This window comes from Leopardus geoffroyi, chromosome D1, assembly GCF_018350155.1.
Source record: "Leopardus geoffroyi isolate Oge1 chromosome D1, O.geoffroyi_Oge1_pat1.0, whole genome shotgun sequence".
Lineage (NCBI taxonomy): Eukaryota > Metazoa > Chordata > Mammalia > Carnivora > Felidae > Leopardus > Leopardus geoffroyi.
In genome coordinates this window covers 91,379,274-91,398,552 of record NC_059329.1, presented here as the reverse complement: position 1 = coordinate 91,398,552, position 19,279 = coordinate 91,379,274, and positions in this window count along the sequence as shown.

The following is a 19,279-nucleotide window of genomic DNA, read 5'->3' as shown; positions in this document are numbered from 1 at the left end:
GTGAAGATTATATGAGATGTGTAAAGCACTATGAACAGAGGCTGGCATATATAAAGTGCTCAGAGATGTTAGCTATTATCACCACCTCCTATTCTCTACCACTATTAAATCAGTCCTACAAGTGCAGCTGGAACATCTCTTTTTTATAGGAAATTTCATCCCCTTTATTACTTCTTTTTCTAGTTTTTGAAATCTAGCCCTTTTCTTGTTTTCTATGCCCCTGTTCTTAAACTTGGAAGTAACGAATATTCAGTAGGTGAATGGATCAATTATGGTGCATCAAGACAATGGAATATTATTCACCTCAAAAAAGAAATGAGTTAATAAGCCTTGAAAATATATACTAGAATCTCAAATGCATATCGCTAAGTGAAAGAAGCCAATATGAAAAGGCTGTACTCTAAGATTCTAACTAAATGACATTCTACAAAAGGCAAAATTATGAAGACAATAAAAAGATTGGCAGTTAGAGGGGAGGAAGGGATGAACAGGCAAAACACAGAGGATTTTTGGACAGTGAAATTCTTGTATATGATACTATATAAATGGTGAGTATATGTCATTATACATCTGTCCAAACCCACAGAATGTACAACACCAAAAGTTAACCCTAATATAAACCATAAACCTTGGGTAATTATGATGTGTCCATGTAGATCCATCAATTGTAACAAAAGTACCACTCCAGTAAGGGATATTGATAGTTAGGAAGACTGTTCATGTTTGGGGGTAGGGAGTATATGGGACCTCTCTGTACTTTGTGCTCAGTTTTGCTGTGACATAAACTGCTCTAAACAATAAAGTCAATTTAAAGTAAAAAAAAAAAAAAAAAGCAGTTAAGCATAAGTTGGGTAAGATGTTGACATTAGGAAACACTGGGGTATGGATGTACTAAAATCCTTTGTTCCATCTTTGTAACTCTTTTTTAAATCTAAAGTTATTTCAAAATAAAAAGTTAAAAATACATTGATCATATGACCCAGCCACTCTACCCTTAGTAATATGCACATGAAAATAAATCTATATATTCATACAAAGACTCGTACACAAATACTCCCATCAGCTTTCTCTGTAATAGGCAATATAACCCAAATGATTGTCATAGATGAATAAACAAATTCTAGTGTATCCACTCAATACAATATTACTCTGAAGTAAAAAAGCATAAGCTACAAATACACATGAAAACACAGATGAATTTCAAAATAATAATGGTTATGGGTACAAGGAACCAAAGAATAAGAGTATTCAGTGTATGATTCTATTTATACAAATTGCTAGTAAATACAATCTAAACTATAGTAAGACAAAGACTTTGCTTGGATACAAAAAAGCCTGGTAGAAAATGTGAGAAAGAGAGATTATAAAAGGGCAGGAGAAAATTTTTGCAGATGCTTCATATGTTCATTATGTTGATTTGGTAATGGTTTTAAAAATACACATACACATATTTGATAAGTTACATGTATTTATGTTATATTTATTTATATATTTATATATTTTATAGTATGTATGATATATATATTAGTTATATATTAGTTATATATCTTACATATGTTATATATTTATGTGTTTATAAGCTTTATAAGTTACATATGAATGCATATTTAATAATTTGATTTAATGTGCATACATATCAAAATTTATCAAACTGTACATTTTACCTACATCAAGTTCACAAGGTAACAATTATACCTCAAGCTGTTATAAATAGAGAAAATGTTCATGTAATTGTCATTTGAAGAGCCCACTCACAAATTTTTCATGTTTCAATTTTAGTAAAAGTTTTATTTTGTGTATCTTGTGATGAGAATGGACTGTGTATTACTCACGTGAATCATCCACTATCCTTTAAATATAGAGTAGTTGTGCACAGAGAAAGGTTTGTTTCTTAAGCTTCTCCAAATTATTCGTGGCTGGGCTTCAAGGCTTAGATGTTTTCACAATCTACACAACTTAACAAATTGCTTTCAACTCCACTATTTTTATACAAGATCTTCCTACGGATCATCAAGGCATAAAATTTATAGATGTTTAATTCTCATCAGCCACCAGCAATGCATAGATTTAATTAGCATTTCAGAAAAGTGTTAAAAAGGGTCCAATAAGTATTTTAAGTATAATTTTGTCTCAACAACGTGCTATTTGCATATTCCTAATTCTTAGAGAAGTGAATTTCTATTATAAGTTAAATTTCCCTGGGTTTTTGTATAATTGGCAATTACCCCACATTAAAGCATTAGGTACAGTGATTTTACAAAAGTATTTCTGTGGTTATAGAAAATTCAAATAGTGACAGTAACAGGGCAAGTTTGTGTGTGTGTCTATGTCTGTCTGTGTGTGTGTATCTGTGTTTATTACTGTAATATTTTATTCTAATTTCTTTTCAACAAATTTAAAAACAGAGAATTAGATATAATAAGTCTCTCAGAATTTGATTCCGCCATGAAAAAAAGATCTACTAATCATTAAATGCGTTAACATTTGTAAAATGCTTAGAAAATTGCCTGGCATATAAAACATTCTATGTAAATGTCTGTTAAAAAAAAAAAGAAAAAGAAAAAAGATATACATTTTTAATTTTTTTTTTCAACGTTTATTTTTATTTATTTTTGGGACAGAGAGAGACAGAGCATGAACGGGGGAGGGGCAGAGAGAGAGGGAGACACAGAATCGGAAACAGGCTCCAGGCTCTGAGCCATCAGCCCAGAGCCCGACGCGGGGCTCGAACTCACGGACCGCGAGATCGTGACCTGGCTGAAGTCGGACGCTTAACCGACTGCGCCACCCAGGCGCCCCTTAATTTTTTTTATTACATTTCTTTATTTTTGAGAGGCAGAGACAGAGAGCAAGTGGGGGAGGGGCAGAGAGAGGGAGACACAGAATTCAAAGTAGGCTCCAGGCTCTGAGCTGTCAGCACAAAGCCCCGATGCAGGGCTCGAACTCACAAACCAAACCACGAGATCATGACCTGAGCCGAAGTCGGACGCTCAACTGACTGAGCCACCCAGGCGCCCCAAGATATCCATTTTTTATAAGTTTATTTATTATTTCTTTAGAGAGAACAAGAGAAAGTGGGGGTGGGGCAGAGAGAAGGAGAGGGAGAGAGAGAGAGAGAGAGAGAATCCAAAGCAGGTTTCGCACTGTCAGCATAGAGCCTGATGCAAGGCTCAAACTCACAAACCATGAGATCATGACCTGAGGCAAAGTCAGACACTGAACTAACTGACTGAGCCACCAGGTGACCTGAAAAGAAATACTTTTTAAAGCATGATTGATTAATCATGTTTCCCACATTTCATAAAAATTATATAATTTGGGTCCTCTTCTTGTAAGTGTTATGGTACTTCATGCTCTGTTCTGTATACATATAACTGAATTATTGGGTTTTAAGGCCTGAACTAAAAAGGGTGCAAAATGAGAAAAACAATTTGATTCTCTTCACCATTAGTTTCCTCACATCACATCAGCCCTCCGCTCCTTTCCCACACGCTAGGCTTGTCCTCAGCTCTGCCTTCTCACAAAGAGCTGAAATTATGGAAGATGCAAAAAGGCCCTGGTAGATATGACGAATCTGGTGTTGGCACCTTTCCATTTTGAACGATGCCTATATGCTGGCCATTTTTCTCAGGGGCTGCATTTTTGGGGTACTTAGACCCTTCCCCACCTCCTGCGGCCACCATACATACTTACATACTGAGTAAAATACTCTCTTACACCTTCAATCCTGCAGTGGACTCTCTCATTACCCTCTTTTCGGGTATTCGAGGATACAATCTCTGGATGGAAAAAAATTTTTTCCAAATGCAAATGTTATGTGGGAAGAAATTTAATTCTATACCACTTTTTGGGATAAATTATTACTTGTGATAAAATGCTTCAGTGATTTTCTGATGAACTTTATTTGAATTAAGGCTTATTCTGGAGAACTAGTTACTCATTGACCCCTAGGAATGGCAATGAGTATCAAGTGATTGTCATTCAAGTCTAGTGACTTTAACCAGACAGCTTTTCTTTTGTTTTAAACAGTTACTGGTTTACAATTCTTTTTCTCCTTAAATGATGCATCAAGACTGAATCTTTGATGTAGTTTAGTAGAGATCTTTCCCGCTGATTTAACATCATTTAACATTTAATAGATATTGTGAAGGTCCATTCCATGGCTTAAGATGGACACTACCCATTCCCATCCTACCAGAGAAGGGAGAACTTGACAATCACTCAATAGCTCTCTCCCAAGAAATCCTCAACATGGGCCTTCCTCATAATCAATCTTGTTCCTGTCCCACTACCATCTTAGGCTTAAGTCTGGGTGAAGGGTCAGAGGTCTGGAAAGCCAAGAGGCACCCTGATAGCAAGTCCTTCATAGGTAAGCAAATATGTCTACTTTAAAAGAAGGCCTATTGAGAGCCACCTGGGTGGCTCAGTTGGTTAAGTGTCTGATGTCAGCTCAGGTCACAATTTCACAGTTTGTGGGTTGGAGCCCCGCGTCAGGCTCTGCACTGACAGTTCAAAGCCTGGACCCTGTTTCGGATTCTGTGTCTCTTTCTCTCTCTGTCCCTCTCCTTCTTGTGCTCTGTCTCTCTCTCTCAAAAGTAAATAAAGATTAAAAAAAAAAACTAAAATAAGGCCTATTGATACTTAACTATATTTAATTTGGAGCCCAAAAGCAAGATATCAAAACAGCCTCTTTTTAACATTCAATTAATATGTAAATAATACAATGCCATCACTGTTACACAAGGAAGTTTCTTGCAGGGGTGCCTAGGTGGCTCAGTCGGTGACACATCAGACTTCACTCAGATCATGATCTCACAGTTCATGAGCCAAGCCCTGCGTCAGGCTCTGTACTGACAGCTCAGAGTCTGGAGTTTGCTTCAGATTCTGTGTGGCCTCTCTCTCTGAACTTCCCCCACTCACACTGTCTTTCTCTCAATAATAAACACACATTAAAAAAGGATGCTTCTTGCAGATATCCCAGACACAAGCTCAATAGATTCCTTGATAATCAGCTTCAATGGGTTCTTATAAATGACTTTGAAATATAAGTCCCTGATAAAGACTGTCCATCAAAGAACAAAACATCATGCTATTTATCACAAAAAGAAAAAGAATGAAAACTCGTTATTTATATATGACATACTCTGATGAAACCATGACTTTAATGTAGAAAGATAAACATTTTTGGCCACACTTTACAAACAAAAAGACTCTGAAAGATAAATGTCTAGAATTGAAGATTCATATTTTTTGTGTCTCTTAAGAAATTGAAAATCATTGAATCTCTACTGAATCCCCCTTAGCTCATTATTTCTCTGTGTGTGTGTTTTGTTTTTAATAACTAGCCTTGGAACTTTTGTTATGAGAAATAGCTAACAAATAAAGGAAGCATGTATCTGTTATTTTTGAGAGTGCTTTTGTTGTCCTAATAAACCACTCCAAAGTGTCCTGGAAATTAAAATATGTTCACATTCAAATTACAGTACCTATCTGAATCTCCTACTAAAATCTTGGTTAGGTCACCTGATTGTTCATTTGCTAATGTGCATTCCCTACATTAATATTTCACTCTTATGTCGAGTGGCACCTGCTGAGCATGCCTTTAGTTTTCTGCCACGTCTGAGCAATCAGCATAATTATTACATTAGTCATGAGCATAGATTTCTCTTGACTATTTCTAAAGGATTTTATGCAATTTTATTTCATTTTAAAAGAATTTATAGTGCTTCACAGCTCAGCACGTAGTAGTAGTTTGCAAATTTTAAAGCATTTCTATAATCTTTACCAAGAAACAAGGAGATGCTTCAGCTCAGCATTAATCTTTTCATACTTTTCTCCCTTTTACTTAATTTGATTACCGAAACCCTTGTTTATTCTAACTTAGGCTCTACCATGGTATTTTAGAAAAACTACCTTCATTAGTATTTCCTCGAGCAGCACATAAATGAAAGCATGAAATCATATTTACACACTTGAAATGAAGTTTGTAGAACACAAGTTCTAAATTCTGTTGAACACATTTTAGTGCTAGCGGCATTAGTTGTATATTATACAACGTTCTTATCAAACTTGTAACTCGTTGCAGGAAGTTGAAAGTTTCTCAGTTTTTCCAGTTACCTTATTTAAGTCCCAGACTAATCTCCCAAAGACACACAAAAATGCTGACAGCCCTTATATCAGATTTAACAAAGGTTAATGTATTAAAAAAACACAAAGTGAAGAACAGGTTATTGCACAGGTTTGGTCAGGTATATCTGGGTTCAAATTCTGAAAAATCCTTCCCACGCTTTTTCTTAATTTATTTGCTGTGGGATCTTGAGAAATTAAGATTTCTGAGCAAGATTTTTCATCTTAACAATGAGATTGAAAATACGTGCATTGAAATACTAAATGGAGGCTTATAGAAAACAAAATAGCTAAAGTCCATATGATATCTAGAACAGTATTTCTCAAAATTTAAATTTTAATTCTGCATTCAAACCACCTGGGAATTTTGGAAAAATGTAGGTTCTAATTCAGTAGGTCTAAGGTGGGACTCAAGATTCTGCATTCCTGAAAAGCTCCCTGACAGTATTCAAACTGCCTTTTGATGAGCCACGTCCTAGAAGGTCCCCATGAAATGCATCCATTCTACTTTTATAATAATTGCTTTCTGGACAGACCAAAATATTCTCATTCTATACAGCAAACAACAAACTCCTCCATTTTTATACAAGTGGCTCCTTACTCTCAGTAGTATATTTTAGCTCTCACACACTGACCTGTGTCAAAATTAAAACTAGAATAGAAATACAAATGTTAGGAAGAATTTTGCTACCTGTGACACAAGTTCTAAACAAAAGAGAAACTTATTTTTTTAAGAGCTTCAGTAAAAATAGAGTTTACAAAAGTATGAGATGCAAACACAGATCTGAATCTGTTCTAATGTCATGGATTGCTGGAAGGTTTTACAGACCTTAGGATATTCTGCAGAGGCAAAGACAGATTGACATTGTTTTTGTTGTTCAGTTTTTTTTTGTTTGTTTGTTTTAAGATACTGTCTGCACAAAACAGTGCCATAAACAACGGGGAAATTGACAGAACATCAAATCCCTTTTAGAGGAAAAGTCCTAAGCTACAGGCAGGGAAATGCTGAGAGACAGATGAAGCAACTTTAGGTAATCAGAGTAAAAATTGCTGCTTGATGGAATCCAAGCAGCAAGAACCTCATTTTGTAAAATACTTGATGACTTTTTATAGCGTTATAGCACTTGGGCTTTATGTTGTATGATATTCACCCTGTGACGGGCTGACCCTCTTCTCCCCCAAGAAGTTATCAGTTCTCTGCAGAAAAGTAATTCTGTGGCTGTCTCGCTAAAGATGAACTCATGAATCAGTGATGTGGGCAGAGGTGGCATCCCAGATAGCATTCTGAAAAATCCATAAATTCTTTAAGAAAGACTGTTTCTCTACTGCTGTCAGGTGCTATTATGCCCAAATCATGCAATTCTATTTGGAAACTCGAGGTGGTCTGGAAAAGTGCCCTCAGGAGCTAAAAGAAGAGAAAACTATAAAGTAAAAGTGCCAGGGAGACAGGATATTTTATTATTGCACAAAGGTCAAGAAGAAAGATGTAGGGCTTGTCACTATACAGTAACAGTTTAAAACACTACAATTTAATTTAGATCTGGTGGGCAATACAGTGTCAATGAGATATGAAGTTTCAGGATCAATGAACAATGTGTTCTAACTCAAGTTTCAAGAATCACCAAACAAAGGGGCTCAAACCAGGAACGAGACAAAAGAAACACAAACTCTAATATTGTCTAAGAGTTCTAATATTTTGGAGACTAAAACAGCATGCACACGCAGGTTATCTCATAGTTTTATTTTAAAGACTCATTCTAGAAGTCTGTTCTATCTGACATACACGAAGGGCAAGAATTCACTCAATTACGTATTATAACATTGCACTTAGCCTAGTCACAAGCGCAGAATAGTTGGTCAGTAGCTGGAATATATTTCAAATACATGAGGAAGAAAGAATCAATGATTTTAAGCATGGAGTAGAGATGATTACATGAATTTATCTTTCGTAAGATGACGAGAATTAAAAAGAAATATTTTTTTTCAGGTTTTGTTTTCTTTCATAGTTACTTTCCTATGGATAACTTTTCTTTCTTGCTTTCTTGCTCTTTTAGTTGAGGTAATACTGGACATGACATTAGTTTCAGGTGTACAACAAAATAATTTGATATTTGTATATATTGCAAAATGACCACCATGATAAGTCCAGTTAACATCCATCAACTTTCATAGTTAGTTATAAGATTTTAAAGTTTTCTTTTACTTTGTGGTGGTGCCCACCCACTTGTCTTCTCACATTTTCCTTTTGAAATGGCTAAGAAAACACTATCTAGAGTTTTAACCACAAAAGCCTTGAAAACTAGGAATGCTGGCAAAGATTTACCCATATCTGGGATGTTTTACCCTAATCACTACAGATACGGTCTGTAACCCAGTTAAGATCAATCCTTTGCAAGAGCAAAATGAATAAATAAAATATTTTTAATTATTTTTTTAATTCCATCAGTCATTAAATATACACAAACTTGGTGATACAATTATGATTATCTGGAATGATGTAGAATCTGTTCTCATAGAACTCAAAGATCAAGAGAAAATCAGAGAATGTTGTTTTAAAAAGAAAAGTGGAGATATTTAAAGAGATGCTGGGAGGTACAAGAGTACTATAAGAATGCAAAATTGTTAAAAGTTAATATAAAGAGTATTTTGAACAAATAACAGTATTGTTTTTAACAGTGAAATTACCTAGAAGAATTTGCACAGATGTGAAGGAAGAGACTGCATATAATAATCACCACTTTTTCACAAATATGAGCGTAGTTTTGGCCAATTCAGTAAGATAAGAAAAATGATTTAAAGATTTAAATAATATAAAGTAACATCATTATTTGTAGAATACTTATTATCAAACTGAAAATCTAAGGAAAATGGATTTAAATCTATTATGAATAGTAAGCAATATGTGTGTGACAAAATACACAAAAAGTCATAATTTTTATGTGGTATAAAATATAAAATATCAGCAACTAAAAATAGAATTTTTATAGCAATGCAATAATGAAATTCCTAGGAAAAAAACTTCACACACACACACACACACACACACACACACACACACACACACACACGGAATGATTATATGAAGAAAACTGAACCATTTTCATAAGTAGCATTAAAAAAAAGACAGGGGCGCCTGGGTGGCTCAGTTGGTTGAGCATCCTAACTCTTCATTTCAGCTCAGGACATGATCTCAGGGTCATGGGATCGAGCCCATGTTTGGCTCCATGTTGAGCAGAGATTCTCTCTCTCTCCCTCTGCCTCTCCGCTGTTCGTGTGTGTGTGTATGCATGTTCTCTCTCTCTCTCTCTCTCTCTCTCTCAAAAGAAAAGATTGAACAATTTTTTAATGTTTATTTATTTTTGAGAGAGATTCAGACAGCAATCTGGGGGGGCGGGGTACAGAGAGAGAGGGAGACAGAAGATCTGAAGCAGGCTCCATGTTGTCAGCACAGAGCCCAATACAGGGTGAACCGTGAGATCATGACCTGAACCAAAGTTGGACACTTAACCAACTGAGCCACCCAGGTGCCCCCCTCAAAAAACAGATTTAAAAATGGGAAATATAGTATAGAATGTATCATTACCTGGCAAAGAGAAAGAGGCAGGAATGAGAAAGTGGAGGGAGAAGAAACTTGAACTCTGAGAGTCCCACTCTAAGAATATTTCAATTTCAATCAATAGGTGTATACTTATAAGCTTTACCCAGTTCCTGTCCATCAACAAAGTATTTACTTTTCGGTATTTACTGATGATGGAAGAACCTTCTTACTTATTTAATTCTGCTATAACATCTAGGAGTGTTTTGTCAATAAAATACTAATATTTAAAAGAATTATAAGAATTTTAAGGTAACTGTTACAAAAGAAGGAAGGATTACAGAGATATATTGTGGTTCACTTCGGGTTCTAAGAGACAAGCATGTAAATATAATATTATGCTAGTAATTATCAGTAGCATTTGGGGTTTACTTTTCCCTCTCCTTTCCTCTACCCCTCAACAGATATTTTTTTTCTCAGAGATAATCAATGAGTTGGAACTGGCAAATATCAGAAACTAACCAGAAGCCACTAAGTTAACTTGCATCCTGGAATTGAAATGAGATGATGGGGTTATACTAAATGATGGAGATGGTGAGGGGAATGATTTAGTTACTCAGAGTCAGTTGGGTCAGTTGAACCTTCTTCTCAGACCATATCTGTCATGAGAAATTGGCCCTCTGGTTTTATGTGACCTCAACCAGAGGGAAGTGTCAGCAATTCCTACAGCACCTGACAGCCAGAGCTCAGAGTCAGACAAGTAAATGATTTAATGCTCACACTAATGGTAAATACCTAAGAAAAATTCTATATAGGACCATTCTAAGCACAGTGAGATTCACAGATTAAGTCTAGGTGACAGATATGTACCCTCTTATGTTTAAGAATTTATGGAGAAAACTTATAATTTTATTTCATCCAAGTAAACTATAGGAGCTAAAAGCATTTGCTCCCTTCTTCCAGTTTATAAGAAATAAATATAAAAGGTTTGACGTGATGAATTGCTGCGAAATAAACCACTTTAAATTTAGTGGCTTAACAATAACCATAGATTCTGTGGGTAAGGATTTTAGCTTGTCTTTGGTCCACAATATCTGGAACCTCAGCTAGAAAATCTCCAATGTTGGGGCTATCAGGAAGATGGGGGGCTAAAGTCATCTGAAGGTGTATGCATTCATATGTCTGTCATATGTTTAGTACCTGGACTGGGACTATATGGGTTTAGGTTCATCTGGGACTATCAACCAAAAAACATCCACATGTTTTGTTGTTTTTTTTTCCCTGTAACCTGAGCTTCCCAGTGTCTGGGTCCCAAGAGTTAGGAGAGGTTGCATCTGAGCACAAGAGTTCCAAGATGGAAGCTGGAGGGCCTTCTCTGAGCCAAAGTAGGAAGTCACACAATTTCACATCTGACTTATCCTATCTGATACAGACAGGTCACCAAGTCCAGCCCAGATTCAAGAGGAGGGGAATATGGCTCCACCTCTTGAAAGGGGAAGGATATGGTCAATTGCAGAAGAACGTGGTATGGGAGATACTGCTGAGGCTATCCTTAAACAATACAATCTCCTACAGATATGTAATGTTTCTGAACATGAAACCAAATTAAATATAATATTAGCAATCACTGGGGATTTATTTCCTTGATTTTATGATTATTAAGTTTAAAGGCATAGTATCAACTTAATACAAACTTTTCCAGAGAAGATGCATTCTAATCATGATATGCAGTCCATCTTTATAAAGTTAAATTTAGATGTTCATGTAAAATTTATTCTGTGGCCATAAATGTCAGTGAGTGCCTTCGAATATAATTTGACTGTATTTTTACAGCCATCCAGTGAGTTGATAAATCCTGGTGTTAGAAATGAGAAAACAGGTATACAATCAGATAATAAAATATATGGTAAAGTTATAAAAATGAAAATATCACATTGGCTCAGACAGATCACAATAATAGCCAAGGTTGTACTCAAACAAATTTTAAGAGAGAGAGACATAAGTCTAAATAGAGATAGTTTTTTTTTTTTTAATAGAACTATAAATTTAACTCACCAATCAGGGTGAAAACTATTATCAATACATCTTTTAGTAATCTTTTAATTTAAAAATAGTTGTAAATTTACAGAAAATTTTGAAGGCAGTACACAGACTTCCCATATATTCCGCACCCAGTTATTTTTAAATTTAACATCTTATACTGGCGTGGTACATTTATCACAATTAATGAACAAATATTACATGATTATGAACTAAAGTCTATACTTTATTCATAGTTCCTAGTTTTTACCCAATATTCTTTTTATCTTCCAAGATCCTATCTAGGGCTAGATCCTATCCAGCCATCCTGACCCTTTAGGTTCCTCCTGGCTGTGATAATTTCCTCAGACTTTCTTTGCTTTAATGATCCTGACACTTTTGAAGATTACTGGTCAGCTATTTTTTGGTGTCTTTCAATTTGCATTGATCTGATATTTCTTTTATGAGAGGAATACCATAGTGGTAAAGTGCCATTTTTGATCATGTCATATCAAGGGCACATACTATTATAACATGACTTACAACTCTTGATGTTAACACAAATCACCTAAAATAGTATTTGTCAGAATTCTCCACTGGAGACTTACTGTTTTTTCTACCTTCCCATTTTATATGCTCTTCTGAAGGAAATCAATATGAGCAGCCCTCACTTGAGGAGTAAGGAATTATTCTCCACCCCACTGAAGGCAAAGTGCCTATATGCATTATTTGGAACTCTTTGGTATGGGGCATTTTCTTCCCTGCTTACTTATTTATTCAATTATTTATTTATACCAGATTTATGGATATTTATTTTATACTTTGGGTTCCAATCCAATACTACCTTATTTATCATGTTGCTCATTTTTCCCCCCAGTTTTGGCCACTAGGAGTTCTTTCAGGTGGCTTCTGTGTCCTTTTAGCATATCCCTATCTTTGTGAAACTTTTTTATCAGTCATTTATCTGAAGAGTTCAGACTTTTTTATTGGAGAATTGTATTGGAAACCAAGATCTGAGTCACAGATAATTTCTTAAACTTTAAAAAAAAATTTTTGAGGTATTTATAGACTCACAAAAAATATAAAAATAATATGAGTGCCTGCACACCTTTTATAAAGCCTCCCCTAATAATATCACATTGGAAAACTACAGAATGGTGTTATAACCAGAAAACCACATTGTCAATACTTCTTATTTAATTATACGGAAATACAAATTCAATTTGGATTATTTAAGATTATGTTGATAAAGCATAAGCTGAAATATTAATAAATATGGAATCTTCTCTTGGATACTCTTCGATATCCCATTTTCTTTGGAGGTTGATAACAGTTATCTTCTCTACTTTATTCTATATATCTGCCTCATTTCTTTCTCTCTCTAACCCTCTCTCTCAAATCTTCCCTTGATATATGATTAAATTAATATGTCTCATTAAATGTCCTAGCTATTCCTCAATATGCCTTGCTATTGATGATATTAATTATCTTGATGCTGATATATCTTGACTGAGTATCAAGGAGCAGCTGGAGATTACAAAGACCTTCTTCTCCAGTATGTCCCTATGATTACTTTATTAATTTTCCTGCAATTTGCCTAAAAACTTTTGGAACTCTCATAGTAATAGTTTTCTCTATAAGGAAAAAATAAATCAAAACACAAATTAAAAACAAACAAACATGAGACTCTGTCTCTACAGGCCCCATTTGTACCTGTGGCACAATGTCAACCTTACATTGTAGCCAATAGATTACTTAGTTCTAACTGTTCTAATTTGTTATTTTAAGGAAAACCCTTCTGCAACTAAATAGCAGGTTTGTAATGACAGCCTTCAGGTAAATACCTGCCCCTCTCTGCATATAGATCCTTAACTGAATCTCAAGAGTATGAGACTACATTGATCACATGACAATAAAACTGCATATGAACCTTGACAGAGACCCAACTACAATGGTAAAGGAACAGTAATTCCCAGCTTTAAAACTTTTACCCAAGTAGTTTGGATACTATGTATAAACCAATCAAATCTTCGCTTAAATTACTTAGTGAAGAAATACTTAAAATAACATAAGAAATACTACTGTTTTTACTTTCCAAATTTGTTCAAGGCTATGGAATAAAAACTTATTCTTGTATAAATTTAGATGCATCTTTTCTCAAGACTGTGTGGCATTTGACAGATTTGAAATCAACTCTTTGTCACTGCCTAGAGTAACTGACTTAAAAATAGCTAATGATGAAGTGAAAAGTAATAGGACCCTGTATTTTCATTTTAATTAGATTTTAACTTAGTCATTCCTTGTCTTCCTTATCCACAACATTTAGAATGTGAAGAGCAACCCCTGCTAAATAAACAAAGAACAGACACAAATGAGAAATCCAAAGCCTCATGTCTTTATCCCTGCCTGTGATATAGCATCACGCATCACAGACATAATTTATGAGTAAATATTAAATTAAATACTAGAGAATGAAATCATAATGGTTTATTGATGAATCAAACATTCATCTGATAGTCTCTAAGTTTCTAAAATAAGGTATTTTATTTAAAACTATCTTTCATTTTTTGCTAACAAAAAAAGCAAATTGAAACCTACTATGGAAGGAAAACACTAATAATTGCAGATCTTTGTTATTTGTGGTATGATCAGTTCCGCAGGCACAGTTACAAACAGAGATATGAAAGATAGATAATAAATAGTGTTCCCCTAAAGAGAGGTTTAACTGGGACCTGAAACTAATGAAAAATAAAATGGAGTATTCCAAGGTGAATTTGTGATTTTTTTAAAAAAAAAGTTATTTGATTTCTTTTTTAAAATGTCACTATGATAGATTTCTACCAATTAGCTTTGTATTTTTATTGCCTCCAGTCTATCCCTAACGGTAGGCAAAGCAAACATCACCCACTGTTCAATATCATTTGGTCACCTGAAATACAGTTACTAAACAGCTTCCAAATGTAGGAAGGTTTATGAAACAATTGAAACAACACCACTGACAAGATATTTGACTTTTATACCACAATAGACCAATTCTTTTTCTTTCTTTCTTTCTTTCTTTCTTTCTTTCTTTCTTTCTTTCTTTCTTTCTTTTAATCTTGTGATTATCTATAGATTATCTATCTATGATCTATGTTCATGTTCTATGGAATTCTCAGTAGAACAGAAATATAAAGCCTTGAGTTTTAGTCCCCTGGCATTTTGACTGGGTTAGTCTTTTTTCCTCTTAAGGTTTTTTCTTTGTGAAATTATTCTGTGTCTAATTTTCTGATTTACCCATGCAACAAATAAACAATTCATCTAGCCATTAATTACATTTTCTCAAAAAGAATAAATGAACATCAACATTTTTTTTCACACAAATCAGCATATGGAAGAGCAGGTGGGATATAGTGGGTTATTTTTCCCCTTGGTGGTGGAAAGTGTGCATTTCAAAAACTGTTTGGAAGAAGGTGTGGAATTGTACATCCCCAAACAAGAGCATGACTTACTGAATTTCAATCAGAGGAATAAGAGTAACAAAATAAAAGCTTGGTGATAGGAAATTTCAAATTATCCTCCTAAATACTACCTCCTACTTCTCTATTTCTAGATTTTATCTCTTTCTATAAAAATAGAAGTGGCTCTCATTGTATAACTACAGGTTTATCAACTGAAACACTGAAAGCAATTAGATTTCCTCTTCAAAACATGAAGACTTCATTTTATTTTGCCACTAACAACAATATAAAGCCATGTTTCTAATGAGAAAGCACAAATCTGGCCAAAACCTGAGAGGAATCTTGTAGAAACTTTAAAATATACATAATTGTGTATTATTATTGATCAAAACATGAAGAATATTATACACTCGTTACATGACTTTGAGAGGGATTTGGTGGTTCTCAAAATTGCTCAATACCACATAGACTTGTGTTCTCAACTCAATGAGTATGCTCCTGTCTCCTGAGGACGAAGTCACACCATCCGTGTTCACATCACATACGCCTGATGTGCACTGTCTCGGCTAGACATGCTGGGCAGGCACAATCTCTCCATGTGGGCAAAGCTTCATGGTAAACTGATTATAGAGAAACTATTGCTTAGAATATGGATATATTAACAAGAATTAGCTGATCACAGTGATATCCCTATCATCAAAGGGCTAGGCATAAGGCAATCTTTTAAATGACACAGAGAAGGGATGATACCTTCTGGCTATTCAGAGGTTATAAAAAATGTAACCACAACAAATCTGTAGCTGTCAAAGTTATCCAAGTCTGACCTACATCTATTGTGGTTTCTTTCTTCATAACTATGAATATTTAAAAAGCAGTGTTAAAGTAAAAGACATAATGAATTAATTCAAACAAAGCACTTGGAACAATGACTATAATAGAGTAAAACCTTCCTAAGTGTATCTATAATTCCATCATTCTCCTTATGCCAGAGCAATGTAGAGATAACAACACTACAGTTTTATTCAGGTTTAATTCATGAAAAAGTGAGTTCTTGCCCTCAATAATCTGCATGTATTCAACATTTTATAGAACACAAAAAGAATATTTGTAGGTGCAGTCTGCAGAATGCACCATGATTACTTTGACAATATTAATGACTTTGGAAGGAGAGCGAGATTAGGCACACCTCAGCCAAAATAACGTATAGTGAAACTGATTACTGTAAGATACGGATTCCAGTAGTGGAAGCCAGGCACTGATAGTTACAATATTCATTTTGGCAGTACAATGCGTTTGCTAAGGAGATGAACACATCATAAACCCATTTCCCTAATGCATACAAATTCTATTCTGAGCGAAATGTGTTCTTATGTATCCTGTTTTATTCACAAATATAAAGAGGACTTTTTGTTTGTCGCCTGATTTTTTTGCTTGTCTGTTTGCTTTTTTAAAAAATGATTTTGTTCCACATTGCCGATAGAAAAGTTAAGCAAGAATGCCTTCAAGGAGACCTAAATGACTTTAAAAACAAACAAGCAAACAAACAAACAAAAAACTCTTTCTCTTAGAAAAAAAGTGTCTATAGAATGAAACGAACACATATAGAAATTCAGCATGCAGCCAATGAAAAATAGAGTGAAGGACCCCTGCTATGCTTGGGGAAGAGAACAGAGGCCCAAGAGACAGTCTTAGAAGCCACAGCAGATGGCCCTGTTAAGCCAAAGCAGGCCAATTAAAGTTGTATTTGGAGCATTCTGTTACCCCTAGAGGACAGAGGCAAAAAAGGAAGTAGGAGTCGCCACATTTAGTAACTGTTCAGACTGCAAAACCAAACCTTAAGAAATATGTCCCTGGGAATGAGATGCTTTTCATTTGGATGGTGCCTTTATTTTATGCATTGTGATCAGCAGTCAGGGATCCCGACTATGCTGGGTGTTATTTTTACATTTCAAAAGAGCACAAATGAATCCAGGTTCCCTGTAGCTGTGTTTTTATTTAGTTTATATTTACTCCCTGGGACACATGTCTTTTCAGCAGCTCTGATACTAGAGCTCCTTGGAACCCCACAGGAAAGGGATAGAGCAAGACACTAAGGAATTTTAAGATTCTTCTTCCAGCTGGGTTGATCTTGGGGAAAACAAAACCAAACAAAATAGTGTTTCTGAATATCAGTAAGTTTCTCTAAGCTACCTAGGTGGCTCTACCTGTTTCCTAAAAGTAATTGTATATTGAAGGAAAGAAAGAATCGATGTATTTGGAAATTGCTTGGAATATACCCTATATACAATTACAGACAGATGCAAATAGTCTGATTTCAGTTTGGAGCAGGGAGGGAAGTTATTCTTTTGCAGATTTTGCTAAATAGCTCAAGTCAAAGGTCTGCTCAGGTACAATTTCAGAGAAAACAAGGTGCTTTCTTCCTTCATTTAATTCTTTGGCAGTGACTCAAATTCTCATACACTTAGTCCCACGACTTAAGGCACGAAAGGCCATTGCTAAAATTTAAATGTCATTTGAGAAGGATATTTTAAGTTGATTAGCCAATCACTTGGGAAGCGGGAAGATGTAATGACCTCTAGGTGTCATACAGTTAGTTAGAAACTTTCAAAGGCATCCTCTTTAATTCAAGTGATTATATATAGAGTACACAGAATTGCTTCCATTCTATGAGAAAACTGAGGCTCAGTGAGCTTAAATAATGTGTTCAAATTTGTGCTGTTAATAGACTAATTGGAACATAAGTCATTTTAAGTCCAAACACTTAATCTTTTCACTACTTTGCCCCCTCACAGCATACCTGGGAAAAATGAGTGGGGCCATGATGTTCAAATGGTAGCAGGACTGCAGGCATTAAGAAATGCTGAAAAGCTGGGGCCTCTGGGTGACTCAGTTCGTTGAGCATCCGACTTCGGCTCAGGTCATGATCTTGTGGTTTGTGAGTTTGAGCCCCATTTTGGGTTCTGTGCTGACAGCTTGGAGCCTGGAGCCTGTTTTGGATTCTGTGTCTCCCTCTCTTGCTGCCTCTCCCCTGCTTGCGTTCTGCCTCTCTCCCTCTCTCAAAAGTAAATAAACAATAAAAAAGTATTTTAAAAAAAGAAAGGCTGAAAAGCAATGTTACGGAGAAAACCTGGAATAGTCTTTAATTAAAGGGGAAACTTTAGTAGTCTTTATGAAGTGGGAAGAAGAAGAATGCCCAACAGAGACATTTATGTGCATGTGTGTGCTTTGGGCATGGGACAGGGCATGGGTGGGTATCCCCCCCCCCACACACACACATCAAATCTTGATATTCCTGAATAATTCTGGGGTAGAGCAATGCAATAAATGTCCTTTCAGCTGAGAACCACTGACCCATCAGCTCAAGCACCTAAAGTCTGGCTAGAGGACATAGCTTCAGAGGATTTGTTTCAAGTGAATATAAAACGTTCTTGATTCCTGGTTACAGGACAGAATCCCAACCCTCCACACAAATTCCTTATAAACCAGATGATTTAGGACAAATATAAATTCTTGGTTTATGTGTTCTTCTCTACAAAGCAAGCTGATTATACTTAAGACAGCCCTTAAAATTATTTTCTTGTTTCTAAGAGTGAAATCTTTAAGATATGTAAACCCATGTCACATAGAAAACACACATACAGTTGAAATTGGTCTGATTAGAAAAGAGGTTTAGGGAGTGACAGGGCCATTTCCATAAATACCAGCAATTCTGGGGGCCACATTCTACAAGTCACCGGATCCTTCACGTGACTTTGAATTGCAGAAAATATACCAAACAACCACACAATTCCTTACTGAAGTCTAGAAACTCTTTAGTATTCTCCAAAACAAAAATGAGCTTAGTCTAACCTTACATGGTGTTTTGTGTTTTTTTTTAATTTAAAATTTAAAATAAGTGATTATATATTCGCAGACTTAAGATGAAAAATTAGTCTGAATACATGAGAAAAAAGGCAAATGAGAGACTCTCTGCAAAGTGTTTGCTCCTCCTCCTCTGCTCCAGCATATAGGTACTTGACAGTGAAGGGGGCTAACCTTCGTGATTTTTTGAGATGTTTATATGAAGCCTCCTTATTTTAAAATATTGAAAACTCACTAATTTATTTTCAAATTTTATCTGGAGCAAACAAAAGAAATTCTAGAACTCAGATGCGATTCT